A 20465-nucleotide genomic window follows, 5' to 3' on the forward strand; every position below is an offset into this window, starting at 1 on the left:
TAAGAGGAAAAGAGAGAGAGAGAGAGAGAGAGAGAGAGAGAGAGGCTGTCTTAACACGAGAAACTTCTCTCTCACAGAACTGTAGGTATATATGGCACAGAAGGTGTATATATATATACACATATATATATATATATATATATATATATATTTTTTTTTTTTTTTTTTTTTTTTTTTATACTTTGTCGCTGTCTCCCGCGTTTGCGAGGTAGCGCAAGGAAACAGACGAAAGAAATGGCCCAACCCCCCCCCCATACACATGTACATACACACGTCCACACACGCAAATATACATACCTACACAGCTTTCCATGGTTTACCCCAGACGCTTCACATGCCTTGATTCAATCCACTGACAGCACGTCAAACCCTGTATACCACATCGCTCCAATTCACTCTATTCCTTGCCCTCCTTTCACCCTCCTGCATGTTCAGGCCCCGATCACACAAAATCTTTTTCACTCCATCTTTCCACCTCCAATTTGGTCTCCCTCTTCTCCTCGTTCCCTCCACCTCCGACACATATATCCTCTTGGTCAATCTTTCCTCACTCATTCTCTCCATGTGCCCAAACCATTTCAAAACACCCTCTTCTGCTCTCTCAACCACGCTCTTTTTATTTCCACACATCTCTCTTACCCTTACGTTACTTACTCGATCAAACCACCTCACACCACACATTGTCCTCAAACATCTCATTTCCAGCACATCCATCCTCCTGCGCACAACTCTATCCATAGCCCACGCCTCGCAACCATACAACATTGTTGGAACCACTATTCCTTCAAACATACCCATTTTTGCTTTCCGAGATAATGTTCTCGACTTCCACACATATATATATATATATATATATATATTATCCCTGGGGATAGGGGAGAAAGAATACTTCCCACGTATTCCCTGCGTGTCGTAGAAGGCGACTAAAAGGGAAGGGAGCGGGAGGCTGGAAATCCTCCCCTCTCGTTTTTTTTTTTTTTTTTAATTTTCCAAAAGAAGGAACAGAGAAGGGGGCCAGGTGAGGGTATTCCCTCAAAGGCCCAGTCCTCTGTTCTTAACGCTACCTCGCTATCGCGGGAAATGGCGAATAGTATGGAATATATATATATATATATATATATATATATATATATATATATATATATATATATAATATATATACGGCACAGTAGGTATACAAGGATGGTATAGTAAGTATATATGGTACAGTGAGTAGATATGGCACAATAAGTGTATATGGATGGTATAGTAGGAATATATGGTACAATAGGTATATATGGATGGTATAGTAGGTATATACGGTACAGTACGTATATATGGCACAGTATGTATATATGGCACACGGATGACAGAGGACCCGACATCAGTTGATGGCATTACCATATCTTGTCCCTACAATGCCAACTCCCGTGTATGCATCCCTCGAATGCGCGGGATAAGAATGCCTTCCAAGACAGCACAACCATACCTTGTTGTTCCTATCATGTTATTTCCTATGGGGGTAAATCCCTCTATTTTGAGGACGTTAATAATCATTCATTCCGAATATCGGGTAACTCGCGAGGCATACCGATATCGTAGATCGGTTGGGTAACGGGGCTTTACGCTTATCAACAGCCAGGGTAATCATTACCCACAGTCAACAAAATCCCCGAACACCTTCTTCAGGTATTCAAGACATTTCTAAGGCCACACACACTACGTAAATGGATCTTGTTATCGTACTCGAGGTGGCTATTATCATGTTTACGTGGCATCGTACTCCTAAGCATAAAGTTGTTATACTTAAATGCTTGTGTGTTGTGACGCTATTTTGCTTAAAAAAATGAGACGTGGACATTTAAAGACGATTTCTGTTTCTTTCTCACGTACACACAACTTAGGCTCGTGTGTGTGTGTGTGTGTGTGTGTGTGTGTACATATACGCACATAGGAGTAAGGTCATGGCACATATATACAAGGTTAAGAGAGGAGCATAACGAGTGTAAACCTCTCTCCTCGTAACGTACAAAACAGTAATCACACACACACACACACACACACACACTTTACATTTACCTGATTAAATTCCTGAAAGTTTTCAGTCTGTAAATACCCCACCGGTGTGAAATACTCGAAGGTGGAGAATATACGCATGAGTAAAATCTTTTTATGCACGTCAAATGACCATGCTGCCATTTACGTATCTTAGCATAACTACCTCGAGATTTTGCCAAAAGGTGAGGCTCGGGTACAAGCGCTCGGACTCACGCCTTACGTGACGAGAGATACTGCCTCTCTCTGCCAACACACTCCTGCATTTATCTTGGGTTCATCTGCGACGGACGCTAACCATACACCAACTTTTAAATGTTCCTGTCGTCGTTCTGGGCAAGCTTCAAATATCTCCTGGTGGGGGCAGTGAGCTGTAGTCTTCCAAGCTTACTTGCGTAGCTCTCGTAAGACTTTGTCAAAAGCGTTACCGGTATGTTCTATGGAGCTTCAGCTAACTCAGTAAACCTGTTTCTTCTTCCTTGTTGAGGGACACTTTTATATTCCTAACATTTGCCTTTAACGCTACAGATAGCTTTTTCTTCTTTCCAGCTTTAAAACTCCAGTTCGTCCAGACTCTCATGGAAGTTTGTGTGTTCCAACCCCTCGATATTGTTCATAAAGTACACTCGGTGAATTCTCTTAGACGTGTTTATGTCCATTTCCTTGGTCAGTGACCATACAACACATAAGCGTTCATCTTTGCTTCATAATTATATAGAAAACGTTCTCATCAAATTTTCAATGTCTGTTTCACGCTCTACCTATTTTCTGCTGGGCCTTTCTACAAGGTTAACAATGCATTACTAATCTGTTCCGTGATGTATTTACTCAAAATATATTTTCATGAAATTCCACCAGAGCCATTTGCAGATTGCATCTGAATCTGTCTGCAGCAGCGTTTAATCCTATTATGACTACAATGTCATCAACCAAGCACCTGACTATACTTCCTTTCACTTTTCTGTCGATATCGGATATTACAAAGGTAATTAAACTTAGTACTTTACCTTGTAATACCCCGACAGAACCTCCTCACACAAGGTTACCTTTGTTACTACTTTGTATTTTCATCAATACCTTCCCATCCTAGTTTCAGCTTCAATGCTTCGTTTTGCTACATTTTAGGCCAAATTTCTGTGTTGTACTTAGTCATATACCTTAACAGGATCGGGGGAAAACATAACTGTCTATTCTCTTTCCTTACACTAAAATTACGTCATTGTAATGAGCTAATAACTGGATTTACCTGCTTTTAGCCAGCATAAATCCACGTTGGCTTTCGTATATACAGCATTTCCTGCTAAAACAACGAGTCCTTTTATCACATATGTTACATAGGAATGGAACTTCTTGTTCCTGGCCTATAACAGTGATGTATTATCTTAAAAGTCCTCCTCTGTGTATTGGTGTTACATACGTCATCTTGTGAATGTCTGCAACTCTGCTTTGAGAGAGAGAGAGAGAGAGAGAGAGAGAGAGAGAGAGAGAGAGAGAGAGAGAGAGAGAGAGAGAGGAAACATTCCAGGAAGCAGAAGACAAGAGAACAGCAACGACAACGATTTTTCCTTTATATTCGTAATTCAGGGCTGTGTTCTTTTATTGGATTCTCTTTGTTGCCACGGCTTTTGTTAAACAACAGGTCGTGCTCCTGATGTGCACCTTCTGTACACTGTATCTAAAACAACAGGTGAAACAAAAGACGTCCGAGAGCGAGATTCTCTTTCAGGAAAAATTTTCATGTGCTTCCGACGTTATCTTTTAAAAGTATATTTTCCTCTGCCTCCTGGAAATACTGAAAGAATTTATCCGCAGCCACAGCTGATGCTAGGGGGTCCTCTTTCCTGGAACAGAGGCCAGGTTTACACACACACCCACTCGAGATACTGTTATTATTGGCATTACTGTTGTTATTACTACTACTTTTTTCTTTTATCAAAATTTTCATTATTACCATTATCATTATTATCATCATTATTGTCGTCATCATCATAAACTTCACCTAGAACGTAAATGTGTTCTGGAAGGAGACAGATGGCGTACAACGGGGTTGACAACAGGGGAGCGGATGGGGAGGTGAGAACTGGTAAAGATGATGCGAGGCGATGGAGCGAGCGATCTGAAGGACTACTGAGTAGATGATAGGGAGGCGGACGAGGTGTGGTCGCTAAGGTGAAAAGAGCGAAGGTAGTGAAAACCTTGCGCTAGATGGTGTGTGGTAAAGCGGCATGAATGGATGAAATTGTAATTGAATCTTACATGGAGCGACTGTGCTGCTGACTGGATAAGGGATGCCATTCAATGTAGTTCTGGCATAAGGTGAGGTGCATGAGGACTGGTAGAGTGCATGTAGCGTACAAGGGGATCAAAAATGAACGTTCGAAATTCAGATGTACAAGAGCCTTAAGTGTTCCTGTACGGGAGAGTGGTGACAGAGGATGGTGGTATGACCAGAGCATCTGCTGGGGAAGAGAGGTAGAGGATACGTGGACCAAGAATATGTATGAAAGATACCCAGGGAAAGAAAGAGAATTTTACGTGCCATTCATGAATCTGGATAAAGCGTATGATGAGAATGCGAGCTTTGTAGAATATACAACGGATGTATAAGGTAAATGAAAAGTGACTAAATGCATAGTTTTTCCCAAGGAAACAATGCATTTGTGCATGTGGAAAATATACGGAAAGTAAGTGGTACCCGAAGAAGATGGGCTTGCATTTATTACGTGTGATACAACCATGGCTGTCTATTTTGTTCAGTTCCAGGTTGGCGAGAGAAGTAAATGCGAGAGTCTTGACGCGAGAGTTGGGTCTACAATATGCTGGGGGCAACATAGGAAATGAAATCAGTTAGCGTCTGAAAATGACAAAGCACTGTTGGCAGACTCCAAAGAAAAACTCCAGAGGCTAGAGTGTCAGACTTTAGGGCTGTGGGAGAGGAGAAAGTTGAGATTAGATGTGAACAAAAGTAAGGCAATGAGATGCAATGCTGGGATGAGATAGGATGGTTTGGGTGGAAGTGGAGTGATTCAGTCACCTGGAAGTGGACGTGGCAGGAAATGGAACTCTGGTGGGAGTAAAGAGTCACAGGGCGGAACAGGGAGGCAAAGATCTTGTGTGTGTGTGTGTGTGTGTGTGTGTGTGTGTGTGTGTGTTAAGGACCGTGTGGACAGAATGGTCGAAGGCTGCAAGAGCAGAAACTGCTATGTTTGACAGAGTCCACATGGCACCGCGTGGATGAGAGTCTACCTTGAGTGCAAAAGAAAGGGAAGAGGGTGGACGTGTTGGGAACGAAATGGCTGAGGACCATATGTCGTGTGAAGAGTTGATCGTGTAAGGACTGCCTGTGTCAGCCTGACTAAGAGGATCGACCAGGGTGTGTTGAAATGGTTCGTGCATATGGGAAGGATGAGCGAAGGAAGACGAAGACGATCGATTTGTCATAAGGGGAGGAAGCATGAGGGACGGGGTTACCAAGGAGGATGTAAAGAATGGAGCGGAGGTGGTACCGGGGTAGCGGGTCTTGAACATTCAGGAGAGTGCAGAAAAATGGACTGAAACCACCTGTTATCTGCCACGGTGGGGACGATCAGGTCAAAATAAACAACGACGCAGTAGTCTGGGCGGGTTGGTAATGGCCTGTAAGCTTCCCACACACCCAGTGTCTTGTACACACTGGCTGTGTGCTAGTGTGGCCGCTGTTCGTTACTATACAACGCTAACTAGGCAAGGAAGGAATGATATAAACTATAAAGAAAAAATGTAATTATCATCGTCATCATCACTATTACTACTCACTCTTTTACTTTCAGCCTCAGGTAAGCTTTTAGCCGCCATTCCACTCAATATATTGGACCCCACCAACTTGTTACAGTCTAGCCAACCTTCCAGTTCTGTATTTCTTTCAGATTTCCAGGATGTTGTCTTTGTATCTTTGTCCAGGTCTGCCTGCTAGTCTTCTTCTGATCGGCATCCATTGACAATGTCATTTCAAGTGTTCTGCTTTGATCCCATTTTATTTCAAATGTTACCAGCCATCTCTACTTGTTCAACCATTGTTAGAGGTGGTATTAAAGTTCTTTCCGTCTTCTTTCATTTTGTGTTCTATCCAGCCTTCATTTCCCAGGATAGACTCTCATTGGCTTCCATTCTGCCTCTATCCATCCATCCATAAGTGGGGTTATGTCCATGTTTCAGCCTCTTATGGTAAGAGTGACGACTATAATTTTGAACAAGTCTTAACTTCAACTGGAATGTGTTTCTCGTTCAGTATCGTGGCTATAGATCTGTACAGTATATTTCGCTTATGATTCTAATCAATTATCTCTAAGCACACCCAGGCACTGATAACGTGACTCCAAAAGGTTGAATCATATGTTCAAAACTACATTCTCTCTCTCTCTCTCTCTCTCTCTCTCTCTCTCTCTCTCTCTCTCTCTCTCTCTCTCTCTCTCCCACATACCATTACCATAAATCGAATTTTGCTAATAGTCAGTCAGCGATCATATATCTTTCCTCCATTTCCATTACTTCCTCAATTCTCTACCCATACGTGACCGGGGGTTCCGAAATCTGGTGTACATTTCCGAGGAGGTTATCAGCGTCATGAACACCAGTTGCGACAATATACTTAAGTTATTTCAATCCGCTGGCTATTACTACTACCATCAATACCATTATTATCATTATCATCTCTTTATTCTTATAACTACATCTAAGTAAACATTATCCTAACATTTCTATCATAATCTTTCTATTTCTTTTAATGAAATAAATCTCTACCTGTGCATTCCTACCCACTGCTCTCCGTCAGACAGATGAACCGTCTGTAACATGAAAACTGCACGTTTATTTCAACATGGTAATCAGTGTGGACAGTGTGACAATCCCATACTGTGATGTCTATAAATTATCACCTGATTAACTGCCCGAGCCGCCGGGTGTCTGTGTACTGACGTACTTGTTCAGTTTACATTTTTCTATTAATTAGTTGATATATTCTAGTGTGAGACAGTATTATACAGTCTAGTATGAGATAGCACGATATATTCCAGTATGATATTATGATATATATTCTAGTACGAGATCGTACGATGTACTCTATCATAGTACGATATACTAAGATATATTCCAGTATGAATAAGTACGATGTATTCTAGTATAAACCTGTGATGACGACACGAGCGCTTGTGGTAATATTTCGCTGGGGTCGCACAGCACCACGACCTGCCTGCCCTTCAGGAGTCGTCCCAGGCACGACCCCCCAAGCCCAGCGGTAAAGAGCTGGCAGCCGTCCACGCACCCTCCCACACCCGCCGCCCCTCCTACACACACACACACACACACACACACACACACACACACAGCCCCTGCATACATATATACATACACACTCACCCACGGCCGCCTACATACATACACATCCACCCACAAACACACATACCCACGGTCCCTACATACACACACACCCACACCCCTTACTTACATACACGCCTACACACGGTCCCTCTTACACCCACACACACACCCAAGGTCTTAACACACACTTCCCCCAATACACACACACACACACACACACACACACCTTCGGCAGACCCTCTCCCCACTGTGTTCACAGACCACCACTCAGTGTAGGGTTGTCTGCAGCAGTTGGCACCGGTCTCGGGTCATGGCTGCCTCGCTGGACTAACCCATCTGATCTTTAGATTTAAAATTGATTATACAAGTTTGCAGATCCTGAATCACTGTGACCAAAAATAACGCAGGACGTAATGTTTTTTCTTTTTTTTATCTTTCATACTTGTTCGCCGTTTCCCGCGTTAGCGCCATAAATAGATGGAAAAAAAGGCCTCTTTTCCTCACATCCATTCTCCAGGTGTTATAAATAGAAAATGGAAATCATCACAGCCAAAAAAAAAAAAAAATTACTAATTTTGTTTATACTTGTGGCAACCGTACTGGGCAGTAAATAAATATTTGTACTGTACGGGAGTATTACAGTCTCGTAAAAGAACTCACACTAAAGGAGTCTATATTTCGTTGCTACTACTAGGAATACTACAGCCTTATGATGCAGGAGCCTTTAACACCAGGACCCTTCCATAGAAACAGGTTCTCGGGGTAACTATAAATAAATAAATTCTGTAGAGGGAGGAAGCTTTACACTCGAGAGGCCCTGTCTCCTGAATATGTATGTATGTAAGTTTGTATATATGTATGTATGTATGTATGTATGTATGTATGCAGAACAGATGGACTACTCTACGTTTTCGGTATATGAACTATCCTATATCGGCATCAGATGGACTGGCCTCTCCATCTACAGCAGATGGGCTGGCCTCTACATCTACAGCAGATGGGCTGGCCTCTACATCTACAGCAGATGGACTGGCCTCTACATCTACAGCAGATGGACTGGCCTCTCCATCTACAGCAGATGGACTGGCCTCTCCATCTACAGCAGATGGACTGGCCTCTACATCTACAGCAGATGGACTGGCCTCTACATCTACAGCAGATGGACTGGCCTCTACATCTACAGCAGATGGGCTGGCCTCTACATCTACGGCAGATGGACTGGGCCGCAGTATCAGCCAAATGACCACTGCCAGACCCCTCTATATAGCCGTCCATCTTCTTCCCTTACAACTCTATTCTCTCATCGGTGACGGTAAGCCATTAAAGCTGAGGTACTGACAAGCTTGGTGTAATTACATGGCGGGTAGAAACGGTTACTCCAGTCATTGTTGAGCAACTTCATGGCCCTCATTAAGCTTTTATCTTGCCATTATCTATATCGCCAAGTTGGTGTTGGTGGCAGACCGGATGTGCGAGGATGTAGTGATGGCGAGACGATGGCAAGATAACGAGCGCTGACGAAGGCATTTAGGGAACTCGCTGTCCCTCTCCTCCTCATCCTCGGCACATGTCCTTCAAGCCTACGACACACTTCTGACCGTTGTACCAAGAGGAAATAAAAGTAACAAACTCAGTACATCAAACAACGAGATCCAGTCAACAGAAAAGAGCACAGTGGCAGTGAAAAAGGTCAAACATATCGTAGCGCTACACACTCCCTCTCTGCTGGCGACGGTGACGTTGACCAACGACGGCGTGACTCGCACCACAATCAGCTTCCTTCCTGGCTTGAAAAGCGGACCGCTTGCGAGGTCGGGCGAGTGTGTGTAACGTTCAAGTTATCGCGCCGACATGATCATTTCAAGGAGACGGACATAACACGGGTAGGAACGACGAGGTGATGTTAAAACTTACTCCTGTGATCTGTGGGTGGGTGTTCGTAGGGCTGGTCATAAAAGTGAGGGAACAGAGTCTTTTTCTATGGAATTGTTCAGACTAACCCCTTGACCTCAACGGAACGAGGGTGCAATAATTGAGGACAACGATACGACCCTTGAACACGACGGCATGACCCTTGAGCAGGACGGTATGGCCCTTGAGCATGACGGTATGACCCTTGAGCACGACAGTATGGCCCTTGAGCACGAGGGTATGGCCCTTCAGCACGACGGTATGACCCTTGAGCACGACGGTATGGCCCTTCAGCATGACGGTATGACCCTTGAGCAGGACGGTATGGCCCTTGAGCACGACGGTATGACCCTAAAGTACGGCAGCATAGTGTCTGGGTATGATGACCTGTCCTCTTACTTGACTGTGATGGCCAGGCCAACACAATCAAGCGTCATACCATCGTGTCAAGAAGACACACCGTCGTAGGCAAGAGGGTATGCACAGATCATGTGGTTAGGAATGATGGGGAGCTGCCTGCAGATCATACCAGAGCGCCAGCCACTACATCGTAAGATATTATCTAGTAATAACTGTTCACGACGTGGTAGAATTCATTTCTACATTCGCAAATATTGTTAACCGTTTTCATTATAAACCAGAGCCACTGTACTGAAGAGGGGATACAACACTGTAAAACTGACGGTACAAATAACTGGCACTGAGCAGTGTTAGCACCAGCCAGTGTAAGGTGACCTATGTATGGTCTCAACTTTATCCAGGAGGCAGACCTGAGGTTGCTGGGAACTGTGTCAACCTCAGGATTTCCATATGAAAACCAGGATGCTTTCAGTCTGATCCTTCCATCAGCTGATTTGACACAGTTGATGTGATGTCATGTCATACTTACTGCCTTACTCTATACTTTTATCACAGCATCTATGTTACATCATATAATTCATAACTACCTTTCAAACTTGTTCTCGCAAGGAATTTACTCCAAATCCTCCCCAAACCCACTGTTTATGAGAGTTAACCATCTGACAACCTTAACATAGTGTGTGTGTGTGTGTGTGTGTGTGTGTGTGTGTGTGTGTGTGACACTGTACTGTAACTGAACGTGTGACGACGTGTATATAATGTCCACGTCACGAGCCAACAGCAACATCCTTGACTTTCAATATCTCGAGGAAATTTCCAGTTTTCGTCTCTTGCCCTCCCACCCATCTCTCCACTTCCTTCCCTCCATACTTCTGTACAGCATCGACCGAGGCACGGGAGTAACTTAACATCTCGAACGCGACGTTACGACACTAGTGTGACGGTAAGAAGCTTAAGTACGACGGTTATACGCTTGAGTACTGCGGTGCGACGCTTGATTACAACGGTACGGACCTTGAGTACGGCGGCACGACCCTTGATTACTGTGACCTGGCCTCATGGACGAAATGAAAGGCCATACCATCATACTGAAGGGTCGTAACGTCGTTCTTAACGGACGTAATTTTGTGCTCAAGGCACAAACCGTCGTGCTGCAGGGTAGTACCGTCGTACTCAAGGGACAACCCGTCGTGCTCAACAGGCTACTATAACTTTAGAATAAGCTTCACTTTAGCTGCTGTCTTGTACTTCTAGAAGAACAAAAGGATGAAGGCGATGGACGAAATCAAAACAACACTGGACGTAGTGGTGGTGGTGGTAGCAGGTCGGGTGGTGGTAGTGTTGGTGGTGGTAACGGTGGTAGCAGCAGCGACAGCAGTGTTGGTGGCAGTGATAGTGTTGGTGACACTGGTTGTAATGGTGGCGGTAGTGTTGGTGACTATAGCGTTAGTACAGTAGTGTTGGTGACTGTGGTGGTGGTGGTGAGCATGATGGCAGGGTATGCCAATATGGTGATGGTTGTTTCCCCCCTCAGCCCCTGGGTTCCGCACCAGAGGCCGCCCCTGGCTTGGCTCGCCTCCCTGTGTTCGCCCCAGCCTCCCCGTCTGGTTGCCGGAGCCGAGCCATGGCCGGGGAAATGACTGTGGCGTCGCCTGGCACCAGCTCAGATGGGCATCGAAGACAAAATGTCTGACACACGTTTGCTCTTCTCAAAGCACAGAAAATAAAGGTGGCTGACCGGTCGCCAGGTCCTGCTGTCGAACACACCACGAATTCCCTAAAAGAAAATCTCGTTCTGGTGCGAGGCCTACCATACACACACACACACACACACACACACACACACACATCTGTAACCTCTTTGGTATTCATGGAAGGCCTGAGTCTACCCCCAGTGGCTATCAATACAGTCCCAGCCCGTTTACCTCCGGCTGAACACAGGTAATTTGCTCGGGACATTATGTGCACTGATGACGAAGGGAGGACGTCACAGGGGCTCCTGGTTGTGGACTATGGTAGGGCAGGTTCCCTGGTGAGGGGACTTGTAGGAAGTGGCAGTAGCGCAGTACACAGGCTGTCTTCATAGGGATCTCACCGTTCTTAACAGTTTTGTGTGTGTGTGTGTGTGTGTGTGTGTGTGTGTGTGTGTGTGTGTGTGATTACCATCTGTTCGTTACGGGGAAGAAGTTTTATACCCGTGTTGCCTCGTCTCTTAACCTTGTTTTTATATTTTTCATCTTTACTCCTACGTATGTGCACACACATACACACCATCCTAAGACAGGTATCCAATCATCGACCAACCCCAAGGGGAGGATGAACACCTAGGTTGGGTGTGGCCCAAATACCATGCCAAGGATTCGAACCCAAGCGGGTCCGAGCGCTGGTTGGCCCTACCTGACTCATGGTCAGTAACATTAACCTCTACACCACGAAGGCCCGTTTTTTTTTTTTTTTTTTTTTTTTTTTTTTTTTTTTGTGTGTGTGTGTGTGTGGTTACCTATAATGATATTTGAGATTGTATTTCTGCTCCTGGGGCCGCCATTTTCTTAACCCACGTCTTCTGCCATACAATATTTGACCATCTTCATATCTTCCACCGTCACTGGCGTCACAACGGCTGTGACACTCGTCCAGCTCCCAGGGGAGCTGCTCCTCACATGTCTCCTGACTCTGTTCCCACATGAACACCTCCTCGCATGTCCCCTGACTCTCACAATCAGTTTCCTCATTTTCCACTCCAGTCGACTGGTTCCTCTCCCTCTCACAGAGGTGTTCCATGTTCGCTTTGTTAGATCCACTGGGGAACTTTGAAGGCGTCATCATATCTCCAGCTATTTTTCAGTCATTTCCGACGTGGACAACACCCCGGCTGCCTACCTCCTCCTGTAAAACAGCTCGAATTCCAGTACAGTCTGTGTTGTCATCTTTCCATCATCCCCAGTATTTCTCGAAGTCTCGTGCGATGGTCACGCACCAGTGTTGCGTGCTGAATGTGGGTCCAAATGTATACAGCAAATATCTCCCTCAACATCTAATTATCCAAATGCTGGAAGAGAGTTCTCTTTTTCGGGATATGATTTACTTCTTTGACAAGGCTCCTTCATGCAGTTTTCTGGTGACCAATTGGGAACAATGCCCATTCCTGGAATTCCTCTCATCGCAAGATTCCTGTAATTTCTTCCCTGCAAAATGACGGTCACAGTCGGGTCCGATTCTATCGTGCTTCACCCTCATCATCTTGCATGTGTTTGGACACCAATTCATCATTCACATATCTTATTAGTGTCGGAGTTCGTCCAAATATCTCTGTTGGTTGTCACAGTCGGGAATAATCCTTATTTCTCCCACAGTTTTACTACCATATGTAATATATTCAGGTCCGATGCATGGATGGTCTTCGCGCAAGTCACTTATACAACTCAGAAATAGCAGTGACCCAAAGACCGGATCCTACAGAACACCACTGATGACTTCATCGATTGTAGAGGCACTCAGACATGGAGGGAGTCTCCTCTCCTTATGTCTTCATGGCTATCCATATGTTTGACCCGCCTGTCTCACTACGGACGCAGTTACCTTATTCCTTTTATTTGTCTTACTCTTCCATGAAAGAAGCAGAGGATACTGTAATGTACGATCTCTCTCCTGAACCCATGTCTGCTACGCCTTCTCAGACCTTTACTGGCTTACCATTTAGTACATGATTAGTAACATTTAGTACACGATCAGTCACATTTCTGTGTACAGGAAAGGTATGTGTTGTCTTCCCACTCCTTAGTACCAATCACTCTTTAGCCGCGGACCAGCACACCTCAAGCGGTCTGTCCACGGTTTCTGTAAACTCTTGAGCGCGAAGGACGAAAGACTCTAGTGTTCCACCAGGGCCACGTGCCCTATGTGTGGCTCCGTCATGAGCCCATCTCTCTCTCTCATCTAGTGATCTCGGTGCTTTCCAAGATCTCTTCCTTCCCATTTAGGTATTGATGGAGGTAATATTTTGGACACATTCCAAGACTTGGCATTCAGTGCCTTTCCAGGGTCTTCCAGCGTTCCAGCAATCCTTCCCTCGACAATGCTTTGCTCTAGCTTTTCTTTCACTGATGATTCGTTCCTGATAACCTCATAGAGATGTCTGGGTTAGTGCTTTGCATGCGCGTGCTTCAGTGCTATTCGTGTGTGTGTGTGGACGTCTTACATGTGGGTGTACATGAGCGCGTAGAATATGTGCGAGTAGGTTTGGATGTACGTATGGGCGTGTGAACATGTGTAAGTGTGTATGTTGCATGTCTGAATGTCTCTGAGTATGTTTTTTTTGTATTCATTTGTACGTGTTTGTGTGTGTGTGTGTGTGTGTGTGTGTGTGTGTGTGTGTGTGTGTGTGTGTGTGTGTGTGTGTGTGGGTGTGTGTGTGTTTCGGATGTGTATGACACACATGAACTTACTAATCTGTCTGAACTCGAACATGACCTCAAGCACAAGTGTGAACACCTATCATCACAAAGTGTTCACGTGCAGTTCAGACAGCAAAAAAATATGTAACAGAAACAATTCATCTGAAACTATTTTTTTTATGAAAGGAAACTTGATAATTACATAAATTTTTCAGCGAAACGAGAATTTTTTTTTTTTTTTTTTTACCAGATATTTCTTCACATCCATTCACTATTCTTCAGCAACAGGAGAGAAATTGCATCACCGCGTTTTCTTCGCCGGTACGAAAAGGGGAGGACAGAAGCCATCATTTTTCCTAGAATATTCATGGTTCTGACGACGTTCCTTCAAGCAGACCTTACGAGCTTGGTTTGTGAAAGGTTCACAGACCAGGGAAGAGCTTTCTGAAATCACTGTTGGAGGTCATTCAGACATCAGCATACAGGAGGAGAAAGAAGAGGAGAAGGAGGTGGGGAAAAGCGCATGGATAAAGATGGATGATTCGTGCAGGCAAGTTCCCAAAGACCGTATTATGTAGCCAGTGTTATGTAGGATGGCGATAGAGAGAGAGAGACACAGTGCAGGAAGGCGGCCAAAATTCAACGTATGGGTGGGTTCGAAAGTCACTTAAGAAAATGGCTTAATCGTCCAAGTATGTACGAGTTATGAGGTCACTCTATGAGGAGAACGAGTTGGGGTAAGATCAGAGGTGTGGGAGTGATCGTGTGAAGGGACTCAAAGTGTAACTAATTATGGAATTTACACAGCACAGCTAGAACGTTCTACACTCGTAGGTCCCCACACAGCAAAGCAAGTGCACACAGCACATCAAGAGCGTTCTACACTCGTAGGGCTCCATACAGCACAGCAAGAGCGTTCTACACTCGTAGGGCTCCATACAGCACAGCAAGAGCGTTCTACGCTCGTGGGGCCCCACACAGCACAATAAGAGCGTTCTACACTCGTCCGGCCCCACACAGCAAAGCTAGAGCGTTCAACACTCGTAAGGCCCCACGCAGCACAGCAAGAGCGTTCTACACTCGTAGGGCTCCATACAGCACAGCAAGAGCGTTCTACGCTCGTGGGGCCCCACACAGCACAATAAGAGTGTTCTACACTCGTCCGACCCCACACAGCACAGCAAGAGCGTTCTACACTCGTAGGGCCCCCTACAACACAAGAGCGTTCTACTGTCGTAGGGCCTAACACAGCACAGCAAGAACGTTCTACACTCGTAGGACCCCACACAGCACAGCAAGAGCGTTCTACACGTGTAGGGCTCCATACAGCACAGCAAGAGCGTTCTACGCTCGTAGGGCCCCACACAGCACAATAAGAGCGTTCTACACTCGTCCGGCCCCACACAGCAAAGCTAGAGCGTTCAACACTCGTAAGGCCCCACACAGCACAGCAAAGAGCGTTCTACACTCGTAGGGCCCCATACAACACAAGAGCGTTCTACAATCGTCCGTCCCCACACAGCACAGCAAGAGCGTTCTACGCTCGTAGGGCCCCATCGCTTGGACTTTCATGACCATCAGGTGGCTTCTCAAACATCTATACACAGCCGGCATCGACAACTCCATCCCTTCGTCTATGCCAACCATCCATCTTCCTTAAATCAACACAGTCACTTCTTGCCCAGTTGTTACGACCTCTAGTCACCCTGGCACTTCATCTCACGACGAACGGTTCGCTGTCGGCATCACTCAACTGATTTCGAAACCTGAAGGTTGTGCTAACAGATCACCCCTAAATCTTCTCTCCTCCATGGGTGGGTATATTCTTAGCACACAGTCACTCATCATAACTCACCCACCAATCTGAAGAGAGAGACCATCTTCTTTGGCATTCTCAGGACCGACTCTATAAAATATCTGGGCTTCAAAAGCAGTGAACAGACATGAGATGCGCATTCACATTTTCGTCTCGTTTATACTGTGAATAATTGAGTCAAATATTCCTTTATCCATGTACTTAAATACTTGCCAGTGTAAACAATGCGTCTCCTTAACAGTTCCCCTAAGGTGGAGTTCTGGCGACAGGTAAGGAACACAATGCCGACTTTCAAGTGCCCGTCACACACAGGATCCTACCGCTTATATCCTCACACACAGGATCCTACCGCTTATATCCTCACACACAGGATCCTACCGCTTATATCCTCACACACAGGATCCTACCGCTTATATCCTCACACACAGGATCCTACATTTTATAACCTGCTGGATGATAGTCGCATCGAGGATTTCCTTCACATTGTTCCATCCTCATTACTCTACAAGTGGGTCCGTAAGTCAATGTACGAAAAGGTTTAACAAATGTAAGCTGCGAGTATGAAGTTCAGAGGTCACTGCATGGAGGGGTTCAGAGGTCACTGCATGAAGGGGTTCACAGGTCACTGCATGGAGGGGTTCACAGGTCACTGCATGAAGGGGTTCAGAGGTCACTGCATGAACGCAGTATACAGAGTACTCCAAAAATCCCTGCAGGAGGACAGCCCGGATGTCACTGAACGGAAAGTTTCAAATGTCACTGCAGGAGGACGATTCAGACGTCACTGCGGGAGGTCAGCCCAGATGTCAATGTATGGAAAGGTTCAGACGTCACTGCAGAGGTACCGCTAGGAAGTCACTGCAGGACGACGGTCCACAAACTACTTTTCAAGAAAACTTCCGAGACTCACGTTCATAAGCCAAGATGACATACCAGGCAGACCCTCAAGAATTCGATGACAGGAATATTAAAAGTAACAGTATTGAAAAATAAGAATACCATCTGAAGACGGGTAACTGGTTACCGTAATCTACACCTTACAGAAAAACAAAATGGCTGTGAAACAAATACTCAAAAACATTAGATACACTACTTATATTGTCCCACGAATTATCTTCACATACGAAGACTTGAATATATCATTCACGAGGTATTTACTCCCTTACCTCTCCCGCCTTAGTAAGGTCGCGTACAGACCAAAGGACGGAGCCCTTGATGTACAATCCTCGCTTGGCGCCTAAAAATGCCTTTAGAACGGCTAGAAAATTCCAAATACCGTTTCACACCACAAAGAAAACAGCTGCAAGAAAAACTTCGAAGAGAAAACTATGAACACACCACACGGGTCTAGGAGGTACAACTGCAAGACAACCTCAGCGCTGATGTTCTCCCAGGTCTGTGTGTGTTCGGACGTTCGGGATTCGTTGGCGTTCAAATCACAAAGTCTGGATCATGGGTTCGTCCCCCGTACTAGACGTCAGCATTCTCTGCCGACTTTGGTAATACATCTAAGGCGACATTCTTGGCTCTATGTACCAAACCAATGGATGACCGACTATGCTTTTTCTATGTCAATGGAGCCATGGGCAACAGCCAGTCTGGAAGAGTTGGTATCACGTGACCAGAGCGTCCTCCTCCTCTTCTCCCCCCCTCTCCTCCCTCCCCCACCCCGTCCTCCCTCCGGAGGCCGCCATCAGCTGCCGTGGGCCCCATCTGTGGGACCATCTGCCTGGAAGTAAGTTGGGCTCTGAATGGCTTAGCTTTTCCGAGAACCTCAGCACTACTGATACATTTCATGTTCGAATTTTTGGTTAGCAAAATCGTTGACTATCTCTCTCCCCATCCTCAGGCAAAGTCTCGTCGTAGGTTGTCACAGACAGACAGGTAGGTAGGTAGGTAGGTAGGTAGGTAGATAGGTTGGTACTCTTGGGTAGGTTTGTATTCCAGACGAATAGTATCACCTCGGAAGCGAGCTGAACTCTTTTAAAAAGTTTTCGTTACACCGCCTTGATAAATGACCCGCAAGGACGCTCCCAATCCAGTGTGATTCGGTGTATCTTTCAGATCCATCAGCTCTTTAGCCTCAGTGAGGAGGGGAAGGGGGGGAGAGAGAGAGAGAGAGAGAGAGAGAGAGAGAGAGAGAGAGAGAGAGAGAGAGAGAGAGAGAGAGTTAGCCGTCCTGACGAAGTCGACGTCGAAGGCTTCTGTCGCTTGTCTCGGGGATAACTCCAACGTCCCTCTTGATACAGTCTTGTCTCTCACCTTCATCTACAGAATCATGGACTGTTGCTTCACTAGACGTTGCACTTGGTGGTGACCCACCGAAGGTCATCAGCCAAGCTACTCCAACAAATATCATGGGACAATGGAAGAGGATTTACTTCCTCGTCTCTATATTTAGCTGAAAACAAAAACGCACATTCCTCAAACACTTGAGAAAGTTCAGCTACTCAACATTCTGAGACGAAGACTTCAGAAACCACATTCAGTTGGAGAGCGGGGCAGCTGAAAGTTATCTAAACCCTTGAGCAAGACGTTGCAACCCTTGCGTGTGTGTGATGGTTTGGCCTTTGACTTGTCAAAGGCCGGGCAATTATGCACAAGGATCCTACCATCATCCTTAAGGAGCGTGCCGTCTTCCTCAAGAGATTCGTATCATTTCTAGAAACACTCAGGCAGGGAACGTCAAAACTACAAGTTGAGATGCATGTCTGATTTCCTCTTCCACTGTACAGAAGCAACTGCCATCAACCCCACCGTCCTATTTCTCAATCCCCAGGAACTACAGAGCAACTCAGTCATCTTCTGATTGCAAGAGAGTTTTCATTTCCACGACAGAGTGGTTTCTTCACGACCCTACTGACTTCCTTGGCTGGAGAGAGTATTCAGTGTTGGGGCCAATTGTGCAGTTCTGAATTCCTCAATCATTCTTGGGACAATGAGAAAAAGTAGAACTCGAGACTTCTTTAAGTGTTTCTTACGGTTCTTGCTTATACTGTATTGACCTCATTGTGTTACTGGTGAATAATGTGATGCGTGTTCGATTCTTTTCGGGAAATGTTATTGAACAAGTAGTGTTCAGCTCTCGTATATCTGCCGTCTACCTTGATATATTACCAGACGAAATTGAATCTTGTAATGTTTACTGTTGCAAATAATATGTTTCAATGTTATTGGTTGTCCTAATGATCTGCCTCTGGTCTCGCCCACTATGGCAGATGTAATCAAACTGGTAGACATTCCAGTGAAGTGTGCCGAGAAACATTTAGGACATTCCTTACTGACCACAGGTCCACTTCCTAATCTTTCTGGTACAATACGAAGTTTGTGTGTGTGTGTGTGTGTGTGTGTGTGTGTGTGTGAATCAGTCATATCATAAAGGAATTTGTTCACTCTCACACATGGACGAGGGTGGAGTTCTTTCACAGTCAGTGCTCAAGACCCGTGGCTGTGAATCACAGACCCTCAACGATTACAACTTCAGTAAAGTAAATAGTAAGTGGAGGAGGAGCTCCACCCGGATTCCTGGGGTCAAATCCTTCACCCGTAGTGACCCCATCCCTAATCTCATGTCCACTCTTGGCTCCAGGCAATATCTTCAAGTCGAATGGCCTCTCTATCTTCTTTTAAGGAAACTCGTCTGACGCTTTAAACAAAGACACTTTTTCTTTTTCCCCAACAATATCATGTTAACTAATTCAGTTTTCTATATATGTCCTCGTAACTCTCCTTAATTCCACTTTAGTGAACACTTAGAATCTCATAGTTTCACATCACTATGGCTTTCACAGTGGTAGGTCCACTGGTGACCTCTTGTGCGTGGCGAACCTTTGTTCCTCTTGAGGATTTTGGTGAGCACATTTTGCCGAGGACCTTGACAACTGCGAATTAGTGTAGCAGAGGCGGGTCATCCTTCCATTGTTTTTCCGCTTCTCTCTGTTCTAATGCAAGGCTCTGGTGCATGGTTTACATTCCAGCTGTTCCACCTTGGTAGTTGCTGATGTAGTAAAGTTCCCCCCCTCTTACACTATCAACAATGGTGTTCCTCAAGGGTTCTGTCCTATCATCTCCCTTGTTATTTCTCCCCATAAATAATCTACCACTCTTAGGCTGACGACGCAATCAATCTCGTATTTCATCTCACATTCATTCCCTTCCACACTTCAAAACTCATCATCTTTCTCTTATTTCTGACCTTCGAAACATCGCGGAATGGGGTTGTAGCCTGGAAACAATCAAGAGTGCAAAACGCAATTTCTACCTAAATCTACCTAGATTCCTACTAATCAGTTTCGAAACACTACAATTCAACCATACAACAACGTAAACGTGTTGGCCATTAGCGCAACCTCTAATCTCTCATAAACCTCACATAACTAACGTCACAAAACCTGCTTCTCGAGGGCTGGGGATGTCGTCGAGGTGCCACAATTATTTTTCTGGTCAGCAGTTATACTCTCCATCTACAGGAGGTTCACGAGCTCCAGCAAGAAATACTGCTCGCTTATGTGGGCTGGCTCTTCGTCAATCTCCCTCTAAACGAGAAGGTAAACCATAACAATGCTTCTATATCAACTCTCTTGCTGTCACTTTCC

At 45.2% G+C, this 20465-nt stretch overlaps 1 protein-coding gene across 8 annotated transcripts in view; it reads right to left on the bottom strand.

Annotated features, from left to right (window-relative positions):
- Positions 1-20465, bottom strand: part of LOC139766161 (sodium channel protein 1 brain-like) — a 940735-nt gene that overhangs the window by 681715 nt on the left and 238555 nt on the right. The gene's annotated exons all lie outside the window — the stretch shown is intronic.

The sequence above is a fragment of the Panulirus ornatus genome, chromosome 4 (genome assembly GCF_036320965.1).
Source record: "Panulirus ornatus isolate Po-2019 chromosome 4, ASM3632096v1, whole genome shotgun sequence".
Taxonomy (NCBI): domain Eukaryota; kingdom Metazoa; phylum Arthropoda; class Malacostraca; order Decapoda; family Palinuridae; genus Panulirus; species Panulirus ornatus.